We start from the raw sequence: 22,333 nt of genomic DNA on the forward strand, positions 1-22,333 counted from the left end.
AAAACCATCTATTTCAGGTCTTTTGTCAGAGCTCCCATAAGTCCTAGTGTTGGGTCTTGGACAGCTATATTTGGACCTAGGGTAGGCACCACAGCCTCCAGATCTCAGCCCCACCTCTCTGCCACTTCTCCCCTCCATCATGAGTCCATGGCTAAGTACTGCCACTTCATGCTGGGTGGTGGCCTTAAATGTCTATAACCCTCTCCTCAATTTCCCTCCAATAACCTTTTCTAGCAATATGTTATAAGCCTTAGATCTGCCAATATATCAGTACCACCTAAGGACAAAACCCCTGTGTCATGTGGTCCCACTAAACACCAGAGGTGTCAGCCTCCAAAGCCAACAGGTCTTTCTTTCATTTCTATGTTTGCCAGAGTTCTGCTCAGCTTTGGCTTATGGTGGTACTGGGGATTGAACTTGGAATCTTTGGTGCCTCAGTCATGAAAATCTTTTTGCATGACTACTATGCTTTCTCCCCAGTATAGGTCTTTTACCTCCCTCCCTCCCTTCCTTCCTTCCTTCCTTCCTTCCTTCCTTCCTTCCTTCCTCCTTTCATTTCCTTTCTTTCTTTCTCTCTCTCTTTCTTTCTTTCTTTTCCTTCCTTCCTTCTTTCCTTTCTTTCTCCCTTCTTTGTTTCCTTTGCTTTTTTCAACCTGTTATCACAAAGTTTTCACTGTTCTGGGCTGATTTTCTAAGATAGAGAGAGACAGAGAGAAAGAAGCTCCACAGCACCCAAACCCCCAGCGCCATAACACTCCCATGTTGTACTCCAGGGACTTGAACTTGGGTCACAATAGGCAGCTAGGCAGGTGCCCTCCTAGGGGAGCTATTTCACTGGCCCTCAATCTACATTCTTAGGAGTATCTTGTAGAAACAGGGAGCTTCTAGCCGTACTGTGTTACTGGTTGACTTTCTCACTCTCTCTTTTGTCAGGAGACCACAGCCAAGCAAAGCATAGCATTTCTCTGCTCTGAGGCATTTATGGGTATCTAACAGCTATGTGAGAGTGAAGAACTCTGGAGCCAGACATCCTGGGTTCAGATCCCCAGTTCTACATTTAGACATGTGGGTTTGGGGCAAGTTTCTAATCTGTTTAACATGAGGCTGAAAGAAGCTGAGACCATATGCACAGAGTTGCACCTGACCAAGCAAGATCGAACAAAGGGTGATGCTCACAACGATTCCAATCTCCAAAGGAAGACCAATACAAGGTAGCAATAGACATTGGACTTGGGTGGCTGACAGCTTGGCATCCAATTCCCACTCTGTGTCTTTCCAGCTCTGCAAAATCTCTCAAGTTCTCACTTTTCTCATCCACAGGAAGTGTGTGTGTAGGGTGGGGGCTAGTGGTCATTCCTAAGTCACAGGAAGATTGTGGATGATGCCTGGGGCCAACTAGATGCTCTACAAACATTTAAGAATGAACCATGGAGGACTAGTAAAATAGCTCGCTTGGATAGTGTGTTGTTTTGTCATGTGCTTGGCTAAGGTTTGAGCCCAGCCCTTACTGCACTGAAGGAAGCTTTTGTGGTGTGATGGTGTATCTAAAAACAAACACAACAATAATAGAATGAACCACAGAGTGAAGATGGAAAGGGGACCCTGATTGGAAAGTGATGGACCTGGCCCTCCTTCCTAACAACTTGGAATGATCAAGGAAGACCACCACTGTTCATGAGGGCCAGGGGGCAGGCCCACCACATCATGCTGAGAAGCTGCCATCAGAAACATTCACATCCAGGAGGAAACACTGCCTCAAGGGTGGGAGTCTCATTGGGCAGCAGGTGGCTTTCTTGTCAGTGGGCTTCCAAGATGTTTGGGCTTAGCTTGAGGGGTCACAGGACAAGCTCAAGTGTGGTGTGTGGCAGTGCTTGCGGCATGAGCCCCTCCTGCCCTGTCCACTGAGAGGAACTGCCCCTTCTGCCTCTGGGGAGCCTCCCCCTACAGCTCTGCTTCAGGGGACCTCTCTCCACCTGTTCCAAAGGACAAGAGGAAGGCAGCCTCTGCCCTCACTAAGCCTACTATCCACAAGATAGGGCCCACTGGGCAGGAGGTGTTAAGAGCCCACCTTTAAGCACAAATAACCCATCTATGCCTCAGTTTAGTAATTACTACTTAGTAATTACCTCAACTCTCCCAACTCTTTTTTTTTTCTGCCAAAACTTTGTCTGGCATTGGCCTTTTCATAATTCTACTACTCCCTGCAGACTTTGTTGTTGTTTAGATTTTAAAAAAAAAAAAAGGTGAAAAACATAGAGAGAAGAGAAGAGAGATGGCACAGCATAGCAGGGCTCCTCTGCTGATAAAACTTCTTTGTGTGGTGACCAGGGACTTGAACAAGGGTCCTTATGCATGGTAAAGTGGGTGCTCTATTGGGTGAGCTCTCTCCCAGTACTCCAAGCTCCTCTTTATAGGCTAAAATTCCCATCAGGGAGAGGCAAGGTCTTATTCATCTTACCACCATTCCTAAGAGCTAAGTAGGTGAAGTTCAAGTGCAGCACTATTGCTGATATCTCAAAGATAAAGGATCCAAACAGTAGCGAGATTAACTGAGCATGTGAGAGGGGCTAGGCAGTCCATGAAGCCTTGGCCAGGCTGAAGCTTATTTAACCCACATGATTTAGCTCTAAACATCTTGATACAGAAAGAAGAAACTGAGGAAGCGAACCATAGAGTATGCCTGAGGTCAGCTTGAGGATGACAGGAGCCAAACCTCAGTTCTGTGGATTTGGAAGGCCCTTTGGGCTACACCCCAGGCACCTGGAGGCATGTGTGGAATGAATGAGCCACCAGCTCCATGCAGGCACATGGTTGGGGGGCGGTGGGTGGTATTGGGGAGACTGGAGAGCAGGGCCCTGGCTTCTGAACTGGCTTAAGGCTGAAATCAGCAGCTTGGCATCTGAAGGCCTCTGGGCTCTGGCTCCTCCTCACCCCACTACCCACCTGCCCCCACACAGGCAACCCAAACAGGACTTGGTTGCTAGGGCCCTGGCAGGGATGCCTTGCCTGGTAATCCCAGCCCCCCAAGGAAACCTGGCCTCACCAGCTACACAGTCAAGGTCACCCAGCGTGACCTGGCTGCAGGCTGCTCCTGACATGCTAGGCCAGGTACACAGCTCACCCTCCCAACCCCCAGGCCTCCCCAGAACATTTTTATTTTCTTCTTTCCTTCTCCTCCTCCTTCTTTTCTAAGTCTTTTCCTCCTTCCTTCCTTCCTTCCTTCCTTCCTTCCTTCCTTCCTTCCTGTCTTTCTTCATGACTTTCTTTCTTTCTTTCTTTCTTTCTTTCTTTCTTTCTTTCTTTCTTTCTTTCTTTCTTTCTGTCTTTATTCCTTCCTCCCTTTCTTTTCTTTTTTTTTTTCCTTTCTATTTTATTTGAGAGGATAGAGAGAAATTGAGAGGGGAGAGGGAGGTAGAGAGAAAGAGAGACAGAGACATATGCAGCCCTGCTTCACTGCTGTGAAGCTTTCCCACTGCAGCTGGGGAGCAGAAGCTGGAACCCAAGTCCTTATAAAGAGGAACGTGAGTATGAGATGAATCAAAACACATAAAGGTACACTTTTAAGCGTGGTACCTTCTAGCTTTTAGTTTTTGTGACTATTATATTTCCTCATACCCTTGTTTATTTTAAATGTACTTACTTTTTTCAAGCCATTTTTCATTTATAATTAATTTTAGTTTATAAGATTGTAAAATTACGGATATAGTTCCATGCCACACCCACCACCAAAGTTCTGTCCTCACAGACTTCTACCTGTCAGAGATAACTACCGTAGTTCTTGTAAAGTCTTAGAAACCAATTGTTTACTTCTATTTTTTTGCAAGTTCATATGTGTAAATTCTCTAGATTTCACATATGAATGATACCATCCAATAGTTGCCTTTCCCCTCTTTGCTTATTTTGCTATGCTAATCACCTCTAGTTCTGTCCATTTTGTCCTAAATGATACAATATAACTTTTTGTTGTAGAGAACTATTCTGTGAAGTCTATATTCCACAACTTCTTTGGCCAGTCATCTGTTGATGAACATGTAGGTTGCTTCCACTCTTTGGCTATTGTGAATAATGCAGCTGTGAACATAGGGGTGCATATGTTCCTGTGAATTAGTGTTCTCATTTCCTTTGGATAAACGCCTCAGAGTGATATTACTGGACCGTAAAGTTATTCCATTTTATTTGTTTAAGGACTTCCATAGTCTTCCAAAGGGGCCCATCAGTTTGCATTCCCACCAGTAGTGTAGCAGAGTCCCTTTTCCTCCACAACTGTCATTTCTTTTCTCCTTCTCCTCCTCCTCCTCCTCCTTCTTCTTCTTTTTTCCTCCAGGGCTATTGCTGGGGCTTGGTGCCTGCACTATGAATCCACTGCTCCTGGAGGCTAATTTTTCCCCTTTTGTTGCCCTTGTTTTATTGTTGTTGTTATTGCTGTCATTGTTGTTGGATAGGACAGAGAGAAATGGAGAGAGGAGAAGACAGAGAGGGGGAGAGAAAGATAGGCACCTACACACCTGCTTCACCGCCTGTGAAGCAACTCCCCTACAGGTGGGGAACCGGGTGATCAAACCGGCAACCTTATGCTGCTGATCCTTGTGCTTCATGCCGTAAGCACTTAACCTGCTGTGCTACCGCCCAAACCCCCACAACTGTCATTTATTTAACTTGCATTTAAATTGATGACTAAGTAGCTTACACAAAGGATGGGATCTGGAGGACAAAAAATTTAATGGTGGCTAGTCTGATGCACCATTAAATAATAGCAGAGTAGAGTGGCCAGCACATCCCTTGGATCTCACATAAAGGAAACACTGGGTGGGTAGGGGTAGGAAGCAGCCCCACTTCCCTGTGCTGGTGTGGACTCGTCCTCTGATGAAATGAGCAACCAATACCACACATTCAAGACTCACAGCTGGGCTGGTGTTAACTACAGACACACAGACTTCTACCTGCTGCACAGAAATGATTGAGTGCACATGTCAGCGTGTGCAAGGATTCAGGTTCAAGTCCCCAGTCCCCAACTGCAAGGGGGAAGCATCATAAGTACTGAAGTAGTGCTGCAGGTGTATTTCTTTCTCTCTCCCTTCCTAGCTCCCCCATTCCTTGTCAATTTCTTTCTCTCTGTCCTGTCAAATAAACAATATATATTTTAAAACATTAAAAAAACTTATCAACATGTGTATTCGCCACAGAAGCACACAGTTCTCTAAGCTTCCTTATGAAGAGGAGAGCTTTCTTATTTATTTATTTATTTATTTATTTACTTACTATTGATTTAATAATAATTGAAAAGAGCATAGGATAAAAGGGGGTAAATTCCACACTATTCCTACCACCAGAGTTCCATATCACATCCCTTCCATTGGAAGCTTTCCTATTCTTTATCCTTAAGGGGCATGGACCCAGGATCATTATGGGGTACAGAAGGTGAGAGGTCTGGCTTTTGTAATTGCTTCTCTGATGAAAATGGGCATTGGCAGGTTGATCCATACACCCAGCCTGTTTCTATCTTTCCCTAGTGGGGCAGGGGTCTGGAGAGGTGGGGTTCTAGGACACACTGGTGAGGTCATCTGCCTAGGGAAGTCAGGTTGGTGTCATGGTAGCATCTGTAACTTGGTGGCTGAAAAGCATTAAGATATAAAGCAGGAAAAATTAATAATAATGAACCTAAAGGTAAGAATATAGTAGATGAGATTTGGGGTCTCCACTTAGGAAAAAGCTAGTAGGTCTATTTTAGGTATATTCCAAAGGGCCCATGACTTTACTACTTTTACTGAGCTTGACAGCTAACATACAGGTGGTTTAAAGGTATAGACTGGAGAGATGCTGTTGGAGTTGGATATAGAACCAGAAAGCTAAACCAGGGAAGAGAGTAGCTCCCAAATATGGGAAGAGAATATAAATGCCATTATCTGTAAACCCCGTCAATCTGATATGGGACCCATAGTCAACATTGGAGCCTGTGTAACCACAGCAGAGGTTTCTGACTCAGCAGAGGCGGCCAGCTTGATGGCAGGGACAGATTGGCCAAGTGTCGGCTAGCCCTCTGTTCCCTTGGGCCACCATCCACCTCTCCACCATCCCCATCCACCACAATCCCCATGTTGTGCCAGTCAGATGGGGCTAGCATGTGACCTTGGACAAGTACTGACAGCCTGGTCTGAGCCAGTTCTCTGAAGTGTGATTGTTTTCCTTTCCTTTGCTTGTGCTTTCTTCTCCCTGCAATCGATAACTGTTCTTTTTATTGTTATCTGCTCAATTATCAACATTCTTAGAATGAGCTCAGTTGCTTCTTGTTTTATGATATAAGCTATGTTTTATGATATCAGTTAACACCCGCTGAGCCAGGCACTAGGACTCACTTAGTCCGTTAGCCCTTGGGGATATTGCATAGTGATGACTTGTTTGACAGATGAAAATACTGAGGCACAGAGAGGGTAAGCAACTTGCTTGAAGTCCTGGAGCAAGGACAGAGTCTGGCTTCATACCCAGATGATTACCATTTTGACCTTTTCTCACACAGGGGCTGTGTCCCGCTGGGCCCCTTCGAACACTTCAGCTTCTCCACCTCTGCCAGGCCAATCTTTGTCTTTCTGTTTTTGTTTTCCACTGGGCCTCCATGGCTTCAGACCAACTTTTACAGAAACAAAGAAAGACAGAGGGAGAGAAAGAGACTACAGCACTAAAGCTTCCCCCAGTGTAGTGTGTAATGGGGGGATCACGTGCATGACAAAACAGCCACTCTCCCAGGCGAGCTGTCCTTCTCACATCCATTCTTGTTCTCTTACTGATTTCTCTTTTTTATTATTATTATCTTTATTTATTGGATAGAGATAGCCAGAAATCAAGAGGGTGACAGAGAGGGAGAGACACAAAGAGACACCTATAGCACTGCTTCACCACTCGCAAAGACTTACCCCTGCAGGTGGGGACCAGGGGCTCAAACCTGGGTCCTTGCGCATTTTAATACATCTGCTCAAACAGGCGTGCCACCACCCAGCCCGGTTCTCTTAGTAATTTCTACCTTTAAGTTTATTTTAATTAGTTAGTTAATTAATTAATTTTTAGTGCTACCAGGGTTACTGCTGGGACCCAGTGCCAAGAATACAAATCCACTGCTCCTGGTAGCCCCCTCCCTTTAAAAAGAATATTTATTTGTTTATTTATTCCTTTTTGTTGCTCTTGTTTTATTGTTGTAGTTATTGTTGTTATTGATGTTGAATAGGACAGAGAGAAATGGAGAGAGGAGAGGAAGACAGAGAGGGGGAGAGAAAGATAGACACCTGCAGACCTGCTTCACCACTTGTGAAGTGACTCCTCTTCAGGTGGGGAGCCGGGGGCTCAAACCGGGATTCTTACGCTGGTCTTTGTGCCGGTCCTTGCGCTTTGCGCCACCTGCGCTTAACCCAGACCTACTGCTATCCCCCTTTTTATTTCAATTATTTTAAATTTGATAACAATGGAAAGAAATTGAGAGGGGTGGGGAGATAGAGAGGGAGAGACAGAGAAACACCTGCAGCAGGTTTCACCACTTATGAAGCTTATGAAGCTACAGGAGGGGAGCAGGGGCTCGAACCCGGGTCATTGAGCATAGCAATGTGTATACTTCATGGGGTGCACCTCTGCCTGGCCTTGTAGGTTTATTTCCATGAGTATATAGCAAGCTCAGTGAGGGCACACCCTGTGTCCCACTCCTCTCTAGTCCTCTCTAATCCTTCCTGTGCCTGTCAGAGCTCCTGCTTGTCCACATCTTCTCCCACATCAAACCTCCCAGGCAGGAGGGAGGCAGGACAGCAGCCACTGCTGGTGGGGTTACAGCAGGGCTTAAGGAGGCTCAGAAAAGCCACATTAAGTGTCCCAGAGCCTCATCACTAGGGACCTGGGATCGGAACCCACTCCTCTGACTGCAGTTTCAGGACTGTTCCCAATATACTTGACTGCCTCCTATAGGCACAAGCACACCACGCTCCACACAAAAGCATGGAAGCTGTATCTACATGCATCATCTACACATGCGTTAGGCACAAACATTTCTACGTGAGTATGCTATATACACATGTAGACAGGCATAGCTGCACTACATATGCAAGCATACACATAAAACACATATCACTTAGGCATGCTGATTACACAGGTACGCTATACCCACAAACATGTTTTATTAGCACATATGTGAATCTATGCGTATCATACATTCACATCAATTGATATGTAACATGTATGCAATGCTCAGACAAAAAGATCTGTCTACTTAAGTATATGAATATATACACTTAAGCCATGTTAGCACAGTACATGCTCAAACACTAGTGACACAATATGTATACAATACAATATTCAACACAACTGCACAAATCACACGCAAGCACAGGAACATGCATGGGGTGAAAACTTGCCCAAATGCACCCCCACTTATATGCACATACAAATACACCTGCACATGTGCCTATGCACATGTGTATTCCTGCCTGGTTGAGTTTGTGGGGGGTGGGTGGCAGGAGGCTGGTATGTCCAGGTCCAGCCTGTCCGCTTACACACTTCAACAAATGGAACATGGAAGGTTGGCCAAACCAGTGGGAAAGTCCACTTAAGCCAAGTGAATCTGAAACCAGTCTTCAAGAGTCACAAGACCCATATGTTGGAGGACCCAGCAGGAGGGTGGAGATCTATATACAGGTGGTACTGTATTGCTACAGGCAGAGTGGACGAGGCCATGGATCTGAAGGCTAGTAGTTCTCTAAGACCTGTGGTTTGCCATGTGGTGGTGGTGGTCCAGGATTTGGAGTTAGTGTGGACTTTCTGTATGTTTGGGGATCAGGCCTTCATCACCTGGTTCTGTGTCTGCTGGGGCACAGCCATGGATGCCCCTGCAGATACTCCCCAAGTTGAGTCCTTTCCTCCCCTCCTTAGCCTCCATCCCCAAATCAGTCTCCTTGCCACCCCAGGCTCTCCAGCTGGACACATTCCTCTCTCTCAGACATTCATCTCACGGGCCCAGCAACTTCTCCACAGGACTTGATTTGCTGCCTAGGCATTTCCTTGAGTGGCCCCTGGGTATTTGCCCTTGTCCAGATGGCATCCAGATGCAGACAACTCTGCTTGTCTCTGCTCTATCTGTAACTCTGGGGGAAACAAATCCTCATGTCATTCTTCCCCCTTCCCACCCCACCCAACTCCCACAGCCTCTTTACATCACTGGCTTTGCTCCTTGGGCCTAGGGTCAGAGCACAGGCTCACACTTCTGTCTACATTTTTGCCAGAGCCAGGACTCTGGCTGTCCTCTTACTGGCCGCTCCTTGGCCTTTGTTTAATCCACCGGGGAATTGCTTTATGAGCCAAAGCAAATGTTAGCTTGATAGCAAGGGCGATAGGATGAGGTTCTGGCCCTTGTGGGGAGGGGGAAGAGCAGGGTGTGTGGCTGTATCGAGGGAGCAGGTGCAAGCACCTTGGCCCTCCACCTGAGGACTAAATGCAGATGGCCAGAGAGGGACCAGATTGTGATCCTGCTGACACTTAGGGACCAATGTTTAAGTGCCATAGTAATCTAGATAGCAGCTCATGCAGTTTCCCGATTATCCCCACAGCACAGACAGGGAGGTGAGGCTTCTGTGTGCTGGGCATGACAGGCAGGTCAGCCAGCCTCATCTTTGGAGCACTTTAAGAGCTGGCCATGCTTGTCTCCACATAGACAACAGAGGTGGGGGGGGATCTAACTACCTACACCAGACTCTGCTACTTCGAACATGGCAGAACTTGGCTGTAGACCCCAGGTTCGTTCCCCACCCCCTGGGGCACATATGCATGACCTGGCTGGGTCATCAGCAGGGTCCAGCTTTCTGAGACTGTCCCTAAGCCCTGTTTTATTATACACAGCCAGCCACCGTGTATGGGAGGGGACTTCTCCAGAAGCCCCAGGAAGAGTCTTTGGTAGTAGTTCCTATTCCTGGAAAGTGGGGGTGGGGTGGGGGGTTAGCTTAACTTTCCCCAAGAGGCCAGGTTCCAGGATTTCCCACTCTGTTCATCACTGAACTCTCAACCTAGCAGTGACAGCCAAGCAGAGGCCATTGTCCTTAGAGAAGAGAGAGGCAGGGCAGCCCTTGTTGGTCTCCATTTAAATGCTTTCTCCCACCCCCCCCCAAAGTTAATATTTGTACACATCAAAGTGGTCAGGAGGGTTTCTCTGATCTGAGATGCCCAGGACCCCCAAACCACTTATAGGCTCCAAGCAGGGTCCTTGAGACTGTTTCTAGCCAGAGAGATGGGGCAGTAGTTCTATGCTGAGATGGATGCTGTACTCTCTGCCTTGATAGAAGATGAGGCAACTAGCTCCAGCTCACTTCCTGGTACCTCCAGGCATCAGTCTCCAGAGGTGTGAGGAGGGAAGCTGACCATAGTGGGGTGCCTGATGGCACCTACATGGGCTTGAAGTGTGCAGGTAAGGTCATTTCACCCCTCCTAGGGAAGCACCTATTTCTGGTCTTCCCAGCCCCATCAACACTGGAGCTGAACCCTCAGGGAAATATAGGATCAGAGTGGGAACTTCATGCCAGTCTGAACCACCACCCCCAACACCTCCTCCAGGTGGCCTCCCAGCTTGCTGCGGGAAGCAGAGTGTTTCAGCACTGAACTCTTACCACCCCCCATTCCCTTTAACTTGCCTGCCAACCTTCCTCCCAAAGTTTATCCAAGGTTCCTTTCAGAGGATCAAAGGTGTTGCCATTACCAGAGCTGACCCCAAACCCCAAGGAGCTCAAGGGAAGGTCCTAGGCTGCACAAGAGAAAGGATCATCCCTGCACCACCTGGCTGGCCAGGTTGCACCTGAGGATCATCGGGTGGGTGCTTTTTGCTGGAAGCAGGCGAGTAGAGGCCTGAGAATAGCAGTGACAGTCAGGGGAAGAGGATTCTGTCACCAGCTGCCTGTGGGTGGCCAGGTGGCTTGGGAAGGGGCACAGTGGCTGGCATGTTTTCTCCTGCAGGTTAATATTTGACTGGATGTCACGTGTTTTTCCACTGGGTATTTTTATCCTCTGTACCTGGCAGTGGACAACTAGGCACCCTCCTCTATGGGCAAAGGAGGGAGGGGGCACTTTGTAGAGGTTGCACTGGGCAAAGCAGGAAGGCAGAGAGGCCAGGGACAGCTGCTTGTGGTGGGGGAGTGAGGAGACATGGGGCGGACCAGTCCTCCTTAGCGCTGTCCTGAATCTACTCCAGCCCATAGTTGTCCTCTCCTGGAAGACTGGGAGGGGCCTCAGGATACTCCTGGGGTAGATGGGGGCAGTGGTGGTACTGTAGGAGCATTATGAACATACTGCTTTTCAGGAAAGTTTGAAATGCCCCCATGTATTAGTCTCAGTAACAACAGATCTCTTGCAGCCTAGGAGGAGACACAATGGATGAAGTATTGGATTCTCAAGCATGAAGTCTTTAGTTCAGTCCCTGGCAACATGTGTGCCAAAGTGATCCTCTGATTCTCTCTTTCTCATAAATAAATAAATAAATAAATAAATATTTTTAAAACAATGGGTCTCTTTCAGATTCCAGATATCACAAGGCAGAGACACCTTCCTTCTGGTCTTATGCAGATGGGAGTGGTAGTGGTAGTAAGTCAATGATGATGAGTCCACCCCTACTCTGAAGGGTCAGTCTGATGGGGGAGCAAAGCCCTACTTCTACATAGCAAAAGCTATGTCCTTTTGTATCCAAGGAACCTAAAATTGAATTTAAACCATTATTGTGTTATTTACCCCTGAGCTTCCTAAGCCCTTACCGGCTCTTGGGTTTTTTCTCAGCACTGGGCAGTCTGGTTTTATGAAGTTATCGACCACTACTTAACCAGAGGCCCTCTCATCCCTCAGGGGTGAGAGGGAGCATGGGGAAGGGAGTTCCCTCAAAGATCTCTCAGTCTAGAGCTGACAGATGCCACAATGCCAGCCCAGTCCCCACTATGAGGATGAGAAAGAGTTTGAGTTGATGCTTGACAAGTCTGCTGAAAAGTAATACTACCCCCCTTCCCAGCTGATCTGCCTACCAGATGACCCCCTGAACAAGCTTCCCCACCCCTGGTTCACAGCATGGGATCTGAAATAGGATGGTTAGGCTGTCTCTAACACCATATTTCTCAGGTTTCCTGGGGCTAGAATGGGGTTGGGGGGACCATCCAGGAAGGAGCCATTCTCAAGAACAGCCCCATGAGGGGTTCCTTAGGACTGTCAAATCAGAGCCCCCAGATCAAAGGGGGCTAGAGAGGTTTGTAGGAAGAACAAAGATTTCCAGAGAGGGGCCTACTCCTTTCCTTCTTCCTGCTTGAGGTCTTGATATGGGGCATAGGAGCAGGATTGGGGTATTGTAAACAGTCAAGTTCAAGACTACCACCAAGTGTGATAACATTTCCCCCAGGGCAGCAAGCTCCCTGCCTCCACTCTGCCTCTCAGTAGACCTTCCCTTCTTAAATTGCCTCTTGTCAGACCCCACCACCTCTGTTCTCTAGCCTGTGCCAGGCACCAGACTGGAGTCCCCTACCTCCAGGTTTCCTCTATTTCAAAATACAGCCAGGGGATGCATCTCCCTATGCCCCCACTTACAAATCAGGATACTGTAGAGAACATCACTAAACATTTAACCCAAGTCCACTCAACCAATCAGTAGTGTGGCTGGAGTTTAATTCTAAAATCTGTCTGGCTCTGGATTCAATCAGCTGAGAGATCCCATGGGCCATTCGGATTGCTGCTGTCCACCAGCCTCATGCCTCTGACCACAAGAAAATTATTCCTAGGGTGTAGTATTGGTGCTGCCTGCTGTTTTTCACACTGGGACCAACAATGGTGTAGTAGAGCTGAGTTTTGACACTTGTCTCTGGAGATGGGCATTCCTCTGAGGAATTGAAAGGTGAGTTGCTCCTGGTTGTCCTAAGACCAGGAGGCTATGACACTGTCTCAGGGCACCTTCCAAAGGAAACTTAGACCTGGGAACTCTCCCATCTCTTAGTGACATGGCAGCAGATAAGAAGCAAGCTGGGTCCATCAGAGGGTCCCTGGCTTCTGGTACTGATTAAATCTCTGGGGAGAATTTGAGGCTCTGCCCCTGGGGGCATAGAGAGCTCCTGGCCCAGAAATCCCCACTCAGTCTGGCCCTCCCTGCAGAGGAAGCACTGAGGGGAAAGGACTGGGCTTGCACCCATTCCCCGAAATGCAGGAATCTGGTTCCTCATGGGGTAACAAGGAAGGGAAATTCCAAAGGCCTGCTCCAGAGACCTGGCTTTGGACCCACTTCTTCGGATTTCCTAGAAGCCTACTGCTCTCTGGGGGAGTCCTGCTCACTCTTGGCTTCTGCTGACTTTGGGACTGAGCTTGGCAGGTGGACCACATTGTTCCCACCTTGGACAGGGGAAAACACAGACACAACTGGGCTCTTCAGGCATCCTGGCCTGGGAAATTAAAATAGAGACAGCCCTCCTTGGAGCCCACCTGAATTCCCTTTGAGGCTGCTTTGCCCCTAGAACACCCAGATCAGAGGAAGCCCCCTGCCTTTCATAGTCCCCTGGTGAGAAGTGGGGAGAGGAGCAGCCTGGGCTGTTGACCTGGGTGCTATCCATCTTTACCTCTGTTTCTAGGTAGTTCTGGTCTTATTCACATCCTGACCAATAGACACAAGTTTTCTCTGCTCAGTGCAGGGCCCCAAGATAAATTCTTTGCCATCCAATGAGAGACACAGCCACATCCACAGCTCACAGTGCCAAAGAACACAGTGAATGTCCCTTTAGTCCCTCCAAAATGAGATCAAGTTCAAGAAAACCCATTCAGTCCTCTACATACACCCTAGGAAGTCAGTGCTGGAATTTATGCCTTTGACAAAGGGGGAAGTCAAGGCCCAGTGTGCGTGAGTACTGTGACCCAGGAGTCTCCCAGCTAGGAAAGAGGGAGCTTGAATTCCAAGTAGTCTGTCCCATCTCTAAGGATCTTATGCTGTGTACCTCCACCACCCAGCCCCACAGCCACTAAACTTACAGGGATGAGCTTCATTATAAATGAAACAATTACAGTAAAATACAACTACTAGCAGGGCTGGGCTGTGGCACAGTTGGTAGAGTGCACACATTACTATGCACAAGAACCCTGGTTCAAGCCACTCACAGGAGGGAAGTTTCACAAGCAGTGAAGCAGTGCTGTAGGTCTCTCTCTTTCTCTCTTCCTCCTCTTTCCATGTTTCCCTGTCCTATTAAAAGAAAAGAAATGAATAAAATAAAAGAGAGTATGAGGGCCACCAGGAATGGTGGATTCTTTGTGCAGCCTCTGAACCTCAACAATAACCCTAGTGGCGATGAAAAAACAAAAAAACAAACAAACAAACAAAAACAAAAAACCTGCAGGTGCAGTTCCTCAGTTACATCAGTCAGTTACTTCAAGAACCTAATGGTTCCATATGGCTGGTGGCTACCATATTGAGTCATGTAGATACTGAGTTTTTATTGTCTCAAGACAGTCTGTTGACTTGGCATCAATCTCTTATGTCTCTCAAGAATCTAGACGGAGCAGTGAAGAATCATCCTGCAGTTTATAGAATAAAATAATAATTAACTGTAATGATAATAATGGCTATAATTGACGGAGAGTTTCCTACGTACCAGGCACAGCGCCAAGCCTGTAATCCTTACCCAATCCTGGACTCAGGCAGGTTACTCAGGGTCACAGTGGCCAGGAAGTGAGTGTAGTTCTGGTTCAGCCCAGCTGGGTTCTTCCCCTGCCTCCTCCACTCCCTGCTGTGCCCTCAGGAGGAGTTTAAAGCCCCTGGGGAAGAGAAGGAAAAGACAAATGCTGAGCAGTTCACAAGCTCAGAGATCAAATGGGCACATAATTAGCATCATCACATTTCCTCCAGCCCACTGGCCAGAGCATTGTGCTAATGAAATCAAGGTCTTGATCTTGAGCCCTGCAAGCATTTCTTTATTACACACAGAGAAAGCCTCTTAACTCCTGACCCCAATGGCATCTATCAGCTCTCAGATGTTGTAGTTATGTCTGCATAGTGGTGCACCTGGTAGAGCATGCCATGTTCCCATGTAGGAGTACCTGGGTTTAAGCCTCTGGTCCCCACCTACGGGGGGGGGGGGGGGGGGAGCCTCACAAGCAGTGGAGCAGTGCTGTAGGTGTCTCTCCTTCAGTTTCTGTCATTCTGAGACCATACATTAAAAAAAGAAGAGGACAAGAAAAAATAGAGAGAATGAAAAAAGAAAAAATAAAGGAAGCCTAGAGCCTGTGGATATGTCAGGAAATCTTGTGACTTGGTATTAGGAATCCAGCTTAGGACAAATTGCTCCAGCTAGAGCTTGACGTGACTCAATGCATCGATTTGTCCTGTGGCCCCACCTAATAGTGAAGGGACTGGGAATCAGGCAGGGCGACCTAAGAGTGTGTGCTGAGTGGTGAATGTCTCCACCTTCCCGCTTCTCTTCTCAAACCCAATTTTCTCCTCTTATGAGGACTCTGCTGTCTTTTAGTGCTGGAATTCCAGGTCTCCGTGGTATGGCATTCCACATATATTTCTGAGGAATCCTTCCAAAACACTAACAGACCTTGGTTATATTTGACATTGTCCTCTCAGAGGTCAGCTTTATTACTATTATTTTTAAATCTATTCAATTAAAAAAAACAGGTGAAATGTATGAATGAACAGCTTCTTATGGAAATAGGTGGCAAATGAGCATATAAAAAGATGTCCAATGCAATATGTCATTTGGAAAATCTGAATTAAAACAATGAGAAGCCACCACATACCTATAAGAAAAGTCACCACTGCCACACATACCCCTAAGTGACATCAACAGTCAATGGTGAAATTTGGAGTTACAGGAACTCTCATTATTTCCTAGTGGGAATTCAATATGGCACAGACATTTTGGAAAAGTTTTGCAGCTTCTTACAAAACTAAATATCAGATTACCATCTGATTTATTGATTGCCCTCTGAGGAATTTACTCTACTGATTTAAAAAAAAAAAAACCAACTTACAGTCAGGGCCAGATGGTAGTGCACCTGTTTAAGTGCATGTTACAATGTGCAAGGACCCAGGTTTGAGCCCCCAGTCCCCACCTGCTAGGGGGAAGCTTTGCAAGTGGTGAACAAGGCTGCAGGTGTCTCTTTCTCTCTTCCTCCCTATTTCACCCTTCCCTCTTGGTTTCTGTTTGTCTCTATCTAATAAATAAATAAAGGTAATTAAAAAAACTGATAGTCACACCAAAAAAGTACAGTAAAGTCAGCAGTACCAGAAATATAATTGCCAGAGTAACCAGGATGTCCTTAATAAACAGGTAAACTGTGGTATACAATTTAATACTCTTCAAGAAGAAAACTAAACAAACTATCAAGTTATGTGAAGATAATGATGTATCTGAAAATACAGGTTACTAAGTAAAAGGAGTCAGCCTGAATAAGTTCCATGCTGTCCAATTCCATTGATACAATAATAAGGGAAAAGCAAAAGTCTACAGATGGTAGAAAGAAGAGTTTCTGGTAGTTTGGGGGGGAGACTGGTGAGGTAAAGCACAGGTAGTTTTCTGGTAGGGTGGTGAGACATGTATGTGACACCTTGATCATCAAAACCCACAGAACTTTATCAACACAAAGAGTGAGCCTTAATGTATGCAAATTAAAACACGAGCTCTCGAACACACACACACACACACACACACACACACACACACACACAGGAGATGAGGGGATCACAAGATATAGAGTGTTACTGAAAGCATCTACATGTATTTCAAAAAGCATAAGACCACTTTACTGAACTGACTGGGAGGACAGATGCTGGTGAAATCATTCAGGAACCAAGGTGAGTCTGAAAGACTGTAAGACAAAAGATGGCCAAAGGGGGCATATCTCAGTGGGTAGAGCACAGAACTTGCTCATTTTGCAAATCCCAATTTGATTCCCAGGTTCCAGGCTGAGCCCTTAGTAGCACATGTACTGGAGTGGTGCTCTGTCTTCTATCATGTGAAGCTCTCTACTTACTATGAAATAAACCTCTTTATAAAAAAAAAGAAAGACTAAAGACTGAGGGAAGTGCACTTAAGTGCTGCACTTAACATTGATTCAAATATTGTAACAAATACGCCCTACTAATTACACATTCACTACAAGGAACCCAGATGTGGAACCTATGAGAACTCTATTACTTTTGCAACTTTTCCCTGTAAATCTAAAAACATTATGTGAAAATAAAAAAAAAAACATTGGTTTTAAATTTAAAACTTAATAATATCTTCAAAATTATTTTATTATCTTGATTTATTTATTGGATTAAGACAGCCAGAAACTGAGAGGGAAAGGAGAGATAGAGAAGGAGAGAGACAAGAGATACCTGCAGACCTCCTTCATCATTTGTGAAGCTTTCCACCTGCAGTTGGGGGCTGGGGGGTTTGAACCAAGGTCCTTGCACATTGTAACATGTACACTCAACCAGGTGCACCACCACATGGCCCCTTAACTTGTTATTATCTTCTTAAAATATTTATTTATGGTCAAAGCGGCGGAGCCAAGATGGCGACTGAGAAGCTGCTAGTTGCTTGAGCTCCGACAACATCTGCTGGAAATGCCACGAGGTTCCAGATGCCATCAGGATGCCGGCCAGGCTTCCCTGGACTGAAGACCCCACCAATGTGTCCTGGAGCTCCGCTTCCCCGGAGACCCACCCTACAAGGGAAAGAGAGAGGCAGACTGGGAGTATGGACCGACCAGTCAACGCCCATGTTCAGCGGGGAAGCAATTACAGAAGCCAGACCTTCTACCTTCTGCAACCCACAACGACCCTGGGTCCATGCTTCCAGAGGGATAGAGAATGGGAAAGCTATCAGGGGAGGGGATGGGATATGGAGATTGGGTGGTGGGAATTGTGTGGAGTTGTACCCCTCCTATCCTATGGTTTTGTTAATGTCTCCTTTCTTAAATAAAAAATTTTTTAAAAAAATTTATTTACTCAGTAGTGAAATTGAGATAGATAGAGAACCAGGGCAACACTCTCGCACATGTGATGCCAGGGATCTAACTGGGATTTCATGCTTTATAGTCCGATGCTTTGTCCACAGATCCACCTCCCAGGCCACAGAAATTTACAATTTTTTTATGTTGAGAACGACAAGGGCACCACTCAGCGGGATGCAGTACCAGGGATCAAACCCAGGGCCTCAGGCATGCCTCAATGCTAAGTCCTCTCCAGCCTGAGCTAACTTTTTAAAATGTTATTTGAAATCAAATTGAATGAATATTGCAACTAAGTTTGGGTTTAGAAAAGCCTGATTCTATGTGGTCAGTTGAACTGATTTCAGAAGTGCTTATAGGAAGGGCCACACAAGAATCTGGCAAGAATATTCTGAAAGCAAGAGGATGCTTCAGGCTGGATTCACCACAACTAATGCCCCTGGAAGGAAGGAAGGGGGTTGGCGACAGAGACTGGGACAGTGAGGGGATGAAGAGTTTCTACCTGATTTTTTTGTGGCATCTATGGATACAAATACATAGAATGTACAACAAAAACAAGAATAAAGCACTGAACAAATAGTCAGAAGAACTGCTCCTTTCTGTGCCCAACATTGGGGATGATAACTTTACTATTGTGCATAAAGTTTTGATACTTTTGGTGTGGGGCAGTGGCATACCCAATAGAGCACCCAGTAGAGTCACCATACACTATGACTCTGGTTCAAGTCCCTGGTCCCCACCTGCAGGGAGAAAGCTTTATGAGTCATGAGGCTGTGCTGCAAATTTCTCTTTCTCTCTTCATATCACCTTTTATCAAAGAAAATGGGGAGGGAGATGATTATCTGGAGCCTTGGAGTTGTTGTGCAAGTACTGAGTTCCAGTGATAAGCCTGGTGGAAGAAAAGGAAAAAAAGAAAGAAAGAAAGAAAGGAAGAAAGAAAGAAAGAAAGAAAGGGAAAGAAAGAAGAGAGAGGGAGTCGGGCTGTAGTGCAGCGGGTTAAGTGCAGGTGGCGCAAAGCACAAGGCCCGGCATAAGGATCCCGGTTCGAACCCCGGCTCCCCACCTGCAGGGGAGTCGCTTCACAGGCGGTGAAGCAGGTCTGCAGGTGTCTGCCTTTCTCTCCCCCTCTCTGTCTTCCCCTCCTCTCTCCATTTCTCTCTGTCCTATCCAACAACGACAACAACAATAATAACTACAACAATAAAACAACAAGGGCAGCAAAAGGGAATAAATAAATAAAATAAATATTTTAAAAAAAAAAGAAAGAAGAGAGAAAGGAAGGGAGAAAAGGAAGGAAGGAAGGAAGGAAGGAAGGAAGGAAGGAAGGAAGGAGGGAAGGAAAGAAGGAGCAAAGAAAGAGGGAAAAGGAAAATTGTGGTGCATTTTTCCTTTTAAAAACTCCACCTGTCCTCTCGATGACCCTGCCTGAGAGAAGACATGTTCCTTGTTCCCTGGAGTGTCAGTCTTCAGAATGTGTTCTACAGAATCTGTTCTACTGTCTCGCTGTGTGACCCTGGGACATTAGCCAGCCTCTCAGCCTTGGTCCCACTTAGGCCAGAGTCCTGCTTCCTGGAGGTGATGGGAAACTGCAGAGAATGTGTGTGAGCTAACAAGTTCAGCGCCAAGCATGGAAAAGGCCTTCAACTAATGACTGTAACAATCTCATTCATGGAGGAAAAGCAGATTAACCCAGATGGCCTGTACTGGGCTGTGCTCTCAAAAGGAAGAGAAGGTCTTGCTGACTGAGCCACCACAGGAAGGACCACCCTGTGTCCCATCTAGACAGGTGGGAAAGGCTGAGGGGTGCATGTGAGCAAACCCTGAGGGATAAGGGAGGAAGGGGAGAGCTGGCTGTGGGGGAAGGGGCTCAGGGGTGGGCAAGACCATCAGACCCCAGGAATCAAACCCTCTAGAATATACTCAACCTCGGCTCTCTCTGGTCACCCTGCTACTCCAAATAAATCAGTAAGGACCAGCAAGATAGCTCCCCTGGACAATGCAGCCCAGATTCAAACCAGGCCTCTGCACTAGAGGAGGCTTTAGTGCCATGGTGTCTTTCTCTCTCAGCTGTGTTTCTGTCTCAAAAAAAATCACCCCAGAGCAGTAAAGCTCTGGTGATGACAAATTAATAATAATAGTAATATTTAATAATAATAGTAAATCAAAATAAGTGGTAACTGAAGATAGCATAACAGTGATACAGAAAGACCTTCATGCTAGAGCCACCAAAAGTCCCAGGTTCAATCCCCAGCACCACCATAAACCAGAGATGAGCAGTGCTCTGGTTAAAAAAATTAAAAATAAAAATATAAAAAAAGGTAAGTGGTAGGTAGTGAGTAGCATGTCTGGAGAAGAGATGGAGCAAGGTTAGAACTAACCCCAGGACTGAGAAGGGGCCCTGATCTAAACTGGGTTTTGGTAGGTACTCAACACCACAGTACCTCTCCTTGGAAGTCTAAGAGCCTTTACCCTCTGGGCCATCCTGACCCCTGAGCCTTCCTAAGATGGTGAGCCCAGGTGGGGTAGTCCATGATCTTTGCAGACAGGATCAGGCCTGCACCTTCAGGTCTAGTGGACCAACAGGAAGCAGGAGTCTACTGCTGGGAGGGGCTGGTTCTCCCCAGGATGGGACCTCTCCTCTCTCTTACTTCTCCTGGAGTTCTTCTACCCAATACATTCTTGGAGTTCAGGACCAAAGTGCTTGCTAACTTAGAGGATCCAGGAAACAGGAGCTGAACTACAACAAAGAGAGGATTTTTGTTGTTTTTCTGCTGACCAATTTCAAAACACATCCCCCCCCCTCTCTCTCTCTCCCTCTCTCTCTCTCTCCCTCTCCTTCTGGTGGGTAATAAGATGCCTCCCCTGGGCCAGCAGAGCTGAGCTGGCCCACCCACCCCCACAGGGGGGCAGCCTGGCTGAGGCCCGCATTGTAAATAGTTTAACAGTGTTTATATAGGAGTAACCTGTACTGGCTACCTTCCATAGCAGTCACATTCAGAGGGCAATCTTGGGTGACTGGCCTCACCTTGCACACAGGCTGGCAGTCGCTGTAGGGGTGGGTGGCCTGAAGGCCCAGCTCCACTGTCCCAGCAGCACTGTTGTGGAGCAGTCCCTGCCCCCTCACCCCCCTACCCCCCACCCCCATGCCCAATCACGTGCTTGTTCCTGATCAGCAGGAAGCCGGGCCTCTGCAGTACACCCACCTCTCCTCCTTTCAGGCAGGGGCAGGGGCAGGGGCACATGGGGATTGACACTTGCCTATTGTGCACACATGCATGGACACAGGCCCCCACCCTGCTTTCAGCACTAACCCAGGTTCCTACTGCTACAGTAGCCGCTCAGGTTGCTAATACCCACTCAGCTCTGTGGAGCCCAACTAGGGGCCAGGCATCCTGTTTCTCTTGTCAAGCCTGCATGTATTTTTGCCACCAAGGTTTTTGCTAGGACTTTATACCCTACACAATTCCACTGTTTCTATCAGAGTCTCCTTTTGTTTTCTTCCCTTTCCTTTTCTTTTCTCATCTTTTCTTTTTTCCTGTCTCTTTCTTTTCTTTCTTTCTTTCTTTCATCTTTCTTCCTTCTTTTCTTTCTTTCTTCCTTTTTGCCACCAGGATTATTGTTGGGTCTTAGTACTACTTTACGATTCTACTGCTCTGGCAACCACTATTCCTCCCCTTTTTTATGAGGTAGAAAAAAGAGAAATTTCAAAGAGAAATTGCTAGGGGATAAGAGGAGATAGAAAAGAAGAGAGATAGAGAGACACCTGCAGCATTGCTTCAGCACTCCTGAAGCTTCCCCCCTGTGGGTGGGAAATGGGACCTCAAACTCAGGCCTTTGTTGCATGATGATATGTGTACTCTACTAAATGTGTCACCACCTGGCCCGTATTTTCTTTCTTTTTCTTTTCTTTTTTTAGATAGAGGGAGAGACAGAGAGAGAGACCACAGCATTGTTCCACCATTCATGAAGCTTCCTCTTTTCATGGTGCTCCCATGGGGTGCTTAGTGATCTGAATCCAGATCTTTGTCCTTGGTAAAGTTAGTGCTCTATCCCGTGAGCTATCTCTTGGCCTTTACTTACTTGTTTATTTATTTGCCACTAGAGTTACTGCTGGGACTCCATGCGTCCACAGTTCCTTCTTTCCCAGCAGCCATTTTATTTATTTTTTTGATATAGGATGAGAGAAAGTGAGAGGTAGGGACAGAGAGATAGGGAGACCGCCATAACACTGTTCTACCACTTGTGAAGATTCTCCTCTACAGGTGGGTACTGGGGACCTGAACCCTAGTTCTTAAGCTTGGTAATGTGTCAGTAAGTCATGGTCTGGCCCGTATTTATTGATCTTCTAAAGGAAGAGATGCCAGAGCAT

At 46.6% G+C, this 22,333-nt stretch overlaps 1 long non-coding RNA gene across 1 annotated transcript in view; it reads left to right on the plus strand.

Annotated features, from left to right (window-relative positions):
• The window catches only part of LOC132538292 (uncharacterized), a 38,126-nt gene extending 20,239 nt beyond the window's left edge, over window positions 1–17,887 (plus strand). Inside the window, exon 3 of the long non-coding RNA XR_009549692.1 lies at window positions 17,514–17,887. This is a non-coding gene — a long non-coding RNA (uncharacterized LOC132538292). The remainder of the gene's footprint in view (window positions 1–17,513) is intronic.
• The last annotated feature ends 4,446 nt before the right edge of the window (window positions 17,888–22,333 follow it).

This window comes from Erinaceus europaeus, chromosome 4 (assembly GCF_950295315.1).
Source record: "Erinaceus europaeus chromosome 4, mEriEur2.1, whole genome shotgun sequence".
NCBI classification, from domain to species: Eukaryota; Metazoa; Chordata; class Mammalia; order Eulipotyphla; family Erinaceidae; genus Erinaceus; species Erinaceus europaeus.